The 7,037-nt window shown below is 43.2% G+C and overlaps 1 pseudogene across 1 annotated transcript; it reads left to right on the top strand.

Annotated features, from left to right (window-relative positions):
• Positions 1-559: 559 nt before the first annotated feature.
• On the top strand, positions 560-2,706 carry LOC137822201 (phosphatidylinositol/phosphatidylcholine transfer protein SFH6-like; annotated as a pseudogene). The gene is made up of 10 exons (XR_016515758.1): positions 560-575; positions 805-871; positions 1,010-1,198; positions 1,288-1,365; positions 1,451-1,552; positions 1,643-1,692; positions 1,777-1,867; positions 1,973-2,071; positions 2,212-2,300; positions 2,399-2,706. The product of XR_016515758.1 is annotated as a phosphatidylinositol/phosphatidylcholine transfer protein SFH6-like (transcript).
• The last annotated feature ends 4,331 nt before the right edge of the window (positions 2,707-7,037 follow it).

Raw genomic sequence — 7,037 nt, 5'->3', positions numbered from 1 at the left:
TGAACTTTTAAAACAAATTGTGGCATTGTATAATCCAAAGCACACTAAATTATGTTATATGAAATAATAGAAACAGGTTAAAAGAAGGTAAGATTAGCAAATAATAGAAACAACTATATAAAGGTAGAATAAGAGTTAAAAAGAAATATGAAGAAGTTAAAGAGGAAGGTAAATTGGAGGCAAGTTGAACATCATGAACTCATGAATGGTGGACCCACCAAGGCAAAGTTAGGAAAATAACATCTGAAGCAAAAAAAAAAGAAGTGATAATAGAGATAATTTACATGTGAATGAGGTGAAGCATATATATGATAGATTCGTGTATCAATTTGTTCATTAGATTTTCTTTGTTTCTGATAATATAACGTTGTATCCAAATTTATTGTACCATTAATTTTGTCTTCCGCCGACACTCCGTGTGTCCGCTTCATTATTAACGAACACTCCGAAAAGGAAAGAACCAACTTACGTGTCATTCAACCCAAAACAAAAAGTTATAAATTTTGAAATTTATCTGTGCCTTTGATTTCTGTTTCACTACCATTCCATATTCGCTGACATGTCAACCAACAACTGTGAGTAACTAAAGCTCTCCTTTCCTTTATTGTTTGGAATTGTACTTTATCATAGTTATTTCAATGTTTCTTGGTTAGGAATTTGTATAAAGATTTCATTTCTTTTAGATTCAAAGGTGTGAATTAGCTAGCTGAGCGTGATTGAATGGAATTAAGCTTCAATGGATTGGATACTTGCCAAGAAATTATTAGTTCTTTGTGAAATTGAGTTTATTGTTATTTTGATTAGGCTTTGAAGGATTGGATGAAAGAAGAGAGAGGAAACTGAGTTTCGAGAATAATTCAGAGGATGAGCGGTGGACAAGAATTGGCAGTCTGAAAAAGAGAGCACTAAATGCATCAACCAAATTCAGACATTCTTTTTAAGAAAAGAAGCAGAAAAGGTGGTAGCAGGAGCAATTCCCTCTCCATTGAGGATGTTCGAGATGTTAAAGAGCTCCCAACATCGAGAGGCTAGGGAAAGTTGATCCCAATAAGCTTATGCAAGTAACTACCTTGGAAAGGTATTTGAGATACCATGTTCATAGTTTTGAGAAAACATTTGCTGTTAAGTTTCCGGCTTGCTCTATAGCTGCTAAAGACACATAGACTCAAGTACAACTATTTTGGATGTTCAAGGCGTGGTAAGTTGTATGTGTCCAGATGGTCAATGAATGTTTTGTAGACAACGTTTTAACTTGAACTTAATAATATGCTGTGTTTTGGCTTCCAGGGCTTCAAAAACCTAACAAAGTCTGCACGGGAGCTGATCACCCGTCTGCAGAAGATTGATGGTGATTACTATCCTGAAGTATGTAGGTTTTATCTTCATTTTGTTTGAGTTTCCATATTGTTCATTCATTTAGTGCTTCTAAGTTCTATTCTCTACTGTGCAGACACTCTGTCAAATGTTCATCATCAATGCTGGTCCTGGTTTTAAGATGCTCTGGAACACGGTTAAAACATTTCTTGATCCCAAAACCACTTCAAAGATCCATGTACGTGATAATTTTGAGTTATTGTTTCCATATTTTTGGCTCGGAGATAATTTAGGTATAGGTTTAATTGATACTTGAATGTTCCATCAGGTTATCGGAAACAAGTTCCAGAGTAAATTACTTGAGATTATAGATGAGAGGTAACTCTACATTCAAGTCTGGTAATGGAGTGATTTCTCAATGAACTTGTCATTTGAGAATTCTACTAATTGTAAGCTTTGCAGCGAGCTTCCAGGTGGTATGCGTACTTGTGTAGATCAAGGTGGTTGTATGAGGTCAGAAAAAGGGCCATGGAAGGACCCAAACATTTTAAAGGTTACTGCTGTAGTCAATAAGTTTTAATTAGTTCTCTCAGGTTTTTAATTCTACTTTTCATCTTACTGTGTCTGTGATTTAACTAGAACAATTTTGGGCATGCAGATGGTACTTAGTGGTGAAATGGGATGTTCTGAACAAATAGTAACTGTTTCTAACGACGTGGGGAAAGTGATTGAATGTGACAAGATATCTTATCCAATGGTAAATTTTCCATTACCATCTTGAACCCTGAAAATTTGTAAGTTGGGATTTTTCAGTTATTATATTAACAAAGTCTTGTCTTTCTTTGGATTTTGGGCTAATGAGAAAACTAATTAGAGGTGGTAGTGATACATCTACAGGAGAATCAGGATCTGAAGTTGAAGACATTGCTTCTCCCAAACCATGTGGGAACTGTATTAGCCCTATGTTAGCTCCTGTCTATGAAGAGGTGAGTGACCATGATACATTGTTACTATAGTTGATCTTGAGGTAGCAAGAAAAAAAGTTTCAAAAAATTTAAATTTAAGTGACTTCACGTTTATCCAGGCAAGATTGGTTGGTAAGGCTAGTCATGGTGGACGTTTAGTTGAGTATGTTCCCATAGTTGACAAGGCCATTGTTGTTGAAAAACAAGCAACATCGAGAAAGCTACTTTGCTCAACAGGTTATTTAGTTCATGCACAATTATTGGTTTTGACATGCTATTATTGTTAGCTGAGAATGGATGTAGACACTTATTTGTTTTTTTTCTGAACTTAACCAACAAATGACATTTTCAAAATATCTGTCATAATTAATTTCTACGTTGCATACAGAAAAAATCTAAAGGAATGAAAAATTTGTAATTCCAATTCAATAACTATCTCAATAAGTTGCGTTTGATATTCTTTTTCTCACATTCTTTCGTTCTTTGAGAATTTGTACTTAACTACTTACCTATTCCTATACAAAAATTTCAAATTCCCAAATCCAATTCATAATTATCCAAATTTATATTATTTTTAAATCTGTTTAAATAGATTTATCTTAAATTTAAATCCATAGTTTTGGATTTCAAGTCCAATCCATTTAATTGGATATGGATTACATATAAATTAGATACATTTTTGGATTATCCAAAATGGATTTTGAGTTGACCCGGATCTAAGTTGAATTGAGTCAACCTGAGCCTAGGTTAAGTTAAGTCGGTTCAAGCCAAGGTCTAGCCGAGTCGACCCAAGCCTATGTCAATTTGAATCGATTCGATCCAAGTCAATCTAAGATGACATGAGACAATGTCCAACCGAGTCGACCCGGGCTTAGGTCGATTTGAATCAACCCGAGCCGGATCGAGTTCAAGATGAGTTGAGTCAACTCGAGCCTAAATCGAGACCAGTCAATCCAGACTTATGTCAAGTTGAGTCGTCCTGTACCCAAGTTGAACTCAGTTTGCCATAATCCAAGTATAATCGAGTTGGCCCGTGCCCAGGTCGAGCAGAGTCAAGCAGGCTTGGGCCAGGTCAAGCTGAGTCGGCCAGGTACCAGATCGAGTTGGCCAGATCCAGGCAGAGCTGAGTCGGCCAAGGTCCAGTTGAGTCGAGTCGGTCCAAACCAAAGTCGAGCTGAGTTGGTCCGGGTCCATGTCGAGCTGAGTCGATCCGAGCTTCGGTCAAGCCTAGTCGACTCAAGCCCATGTTGAGTCTACCTACTCCCATTTCGATTCGGCCCGGGCCCATGTGAAGTTGAGTCGACATCGGGCCTAGATCGAGCCAAGTCCACTCAGGCCATGGTCAAATCGAGTCGGCCTCAGCCCAGGTTGAGCCGAGTTCGCATGGATCCATATTGAGCCGAGTTGACATGGGCACACATAGAACTGAGTCAACCCAGTGCCATGTTAAGTCGAGTAAGCTCGAGCCCATGTTGAGATGAGTGGGCCCAGGTCCATGTCAAGCTGAGTCGACCTGGTATCAGACGAGCTGGCTCAGATCCAGGTCGAGCCGAGTCGGCCCAAGCCCAGATCGAGCTGAGTCGACATGAGCCCATATTGAGCCTAGTCAACCTAGGGCCATGTTGATCCGAGTGCGCTTGGGTCCATGTCGAGTTGAGTGGGCCCAGGTCCATGTCGAGTTGAGTCGGCTCGGGCCCAGGTACAGTCAAGTTCGCTCGGATCCAGGTCGATTCGAGTCGGCCTGACCATATCGAGTTGAGTCGACATGGATCCAGGTCAACCTGAGTCGGCTAGGTACCAGGTCGAGTTGACCAGGTCCAGGCAGAGCTGAGTCGGCCAAGGTCTAGGTCGAGTCGGCCTAAGCCAAGGTCAAACTGAGTCGGCTTGGGCCTATGTTGACCCGAGTCATTCTGGGCTCAGATCGACCTAAGTCGTTTTGGGTCTAGGCCGAATCGGTACAGGCCCATGTCAAGCCGTGTCGGTCCGGGCCCATGTCGAGTCGAGTCGACCCGAGCTTCGGTCGAGCCTAGTCGACTCGTTCCCATGTTGAGTCTGCCTAGTCCCATATTGATTCGGCTCAGGCCCATGTCGAGTTAAGTCAGCATCGGGCCTAGATCGAGCCAAGTGCACTTAGGCCCTGGTCAAGTCGAGTCGGCCTCGACCCAGGTTGAGCCGAGTCCGCATGGATCCATATCGAGCTGAGTTGGCATGGCCACATATAGAACCGAGTCAATCCAGTGCCATGTTAAGCCGAGTAAGCTCGGGCCCATGTCGAGACCAGTGGGCCTAGGTCCATGTCAAGCTGAGTCAGCCTAGTACCAGACGAGCTGGCTCAGATCCAGGTCGAGTTGAGTCAGCCCAAGTCCAGATCGAGCTGAGTCGGCATGAGCCTATATCGAGCCTAGTCAACCTAGGGCCATGTTGAGTTGCGTGGGCTGGGTCCATGTCGAGTTGAGTGGGCCCAGGTCCATGTCGAGCTGATTCGGCTCGGGCCCAGGTACAGTCAAATCCGCTCGGATCCAGGTAGAGTAGAGTCGGCCTGACCATATCGAGTTGAGTCGGCATGGATCCAAGTCAAGCTGAGTCGGCTGGGTACCAGGCCGAGTTGGCTAGGTCCAAGCAGAGTTGAGTCGACCAAGGTGTAGGCCGAGTCGAGTCGGCCTAAGCCAAGGTTGAACCGAGTCGGCTTGGGCCTATGTTGACCCGAGTCGTTCCGAGCCTAGATTGACCTAAGTCGTTTTGGGTCTAGGTCGAGTCAAGTCGAGTCGGTTCGGGCCCATGTCGAGCCATGTCGAGCCATGTCGATTAGGGCCCATGTCGAGCCGAGTCGGCCCGAGCCTAGTCGACTCGTTCCCATGTTGAGGTTGCCCAGTCCCATATTGATTCGGCCCGAGCCCATGTCGAGTTAAGTCAGCACCGGGTCTAGATCGAGCCAAGTGCACTCAGACCCTGGTCAAGTCGAGTCGGCCTCGGCCCAGGTTGAGCCGAGTCTGCATGGATCCATATCGAGCCGAGTTGAAATGGACACATATAGAACTAAGTCAACCCAGTGCCATGTCGAGATGAGTGGACCCAGGTCCATGTCAAGCTGAGTCGGCTTGGTACCAGACGAGCTGGCTCAAATCCTGGTCGAGCTGAGTCGGCCAAAGCCTAGATCGAGCTGAGTTGGCATGAGCCCATATCGAGCCTAGTCAACCTAGGGCCATTTTGAGCAGAGTGGGCTTGGGTCCATATCGAGTTGAGTGGGCCTAGGTCCATGTCGAGCTGAGTTGGCTGAAGCCCAGGTACAGTCAAGTCCGCTCGGATCCAGGTCTAGTCGAGTCGAGTCGGCCTGACCATATCGAGTTGAGTTGGCATGAATCCAAGTCAAGATGAGTCGGCTTGGTACCAGGCCGAGTTGGCGAGGTCCAAATCGAGCCTAGTGCACTCAGACCCTGGTCAAGTCGAGTCGGTCTGGATCCAGGTTGAGCCGAGTCGGCATGGACCCATATCGAGTTGCGTTGGCATGGGCACATATCGAACCGAGTCAACCTAGTGCCATGTTAAGCCGAGTAGGCTCGGGCCCATGTCGAGATGAGTGGGCCCAAGTCCATGTCGAGCTGAGTTGACCTGGTACCAGACGAGTCGGCTTAGATCCAGGTCGAGCTAAGTCGGCCCAGACCTAGGTCGAGTTGAGTCGACTTGGGCCCATATCCAACCAAGTCTACCTAGGGTCATGTTGAGCCGAGTGGGCTTGGGCCCATGTCGAGTTGAGTGGGCCCAAGTCCATGTCGAGCTGAGTCGGCTCGGGCATAGGTACAATCAAGTCCGCTCGAATCCAAGTCGAGTCAAGTCGGTCTGGCCCATATCGAGTTGAATGGGCATGGATCTAGGTCGAGTTGAGTCAGTTCGGGTCGCCGTGGTGAGCGTAGTCCACCTAAATCCAAGTTGAGACAGGTTGACCCAAGCCCAAGTCAGGCTGGGTCGAGCTAGGTTCATCTTTAGTCGAACCAGTACAAAATAACTCATTAACGACGATTAAAAATGTAATAAAAAGACGGTTCGCGAACCGTCGTTATTGTGGGTGTCGTTATAAATCAACTGTTTATAACGACGGTTGTAGAACCGTTGTTATAAATCCACATTAACGTGCAAAATTAAAAGAATAAAAAATAAAAAGTATACTTATAACGACGATTCTAGTATGAAACCGTCTTTATATCTATCTGCCTACAGAGGACTTTTAAAGACGGTTCTAGTGGGAACCGTCGTTATAAGTGCATTTTTTTTAAAAAAATATTTTTTTATTATATAATGTATCTAATCCTGCATAAAATATCAAATTTCTAAAACAACCAGAACATATCAAATTCCCAAAACAATAATGCACGTAATATCATAATTTAATATCAAAGTGTACAAAAAGTTCTACCACTGTATGAAAAAGTTTCATGTCATTCTAATGTGTTATAAAATTATTTTAGAATGAAGATGAGACACAAATATTGAAAGTTGTCTTTACCATTGACCACTTTAGAAGAAGTTGTCAAATTTGCATTCACCATTGACAACTTATATTAAAAGTTGCCTTCATGGTTGACAACTTTGCATAGACACCAAATAAAAAAAATTCACTTCATAAAAAATTTATTTATCAAATTAATTTCAAATATTACATTATAATTGTAATTATAATTAAATAATTAATATATATATATTTATTCAAAAACAATATTTTTTAAAAAAGAAAAAATACTAGAAGGAGAAAATAATATATCT

This window comes from Phaseolus vulgaris, chromosome 9 (assembly GCF_051622355.1).
Source record: "Phaseolus vulgaris cultivar YP4 chromosome 9, ASM5162235v1, whole genome shotgun sequence".
NCBI classification, from domain to species: Eukaryota; Viridiplantae; Streptophyta; class Magnoliopsida; order Fabales; family Fabaceae; genus Phaseolus; species Phaseolus vulgaris.
This window is presented reverse-complemented; position numbering and strand designations above follow the sequence as displayed.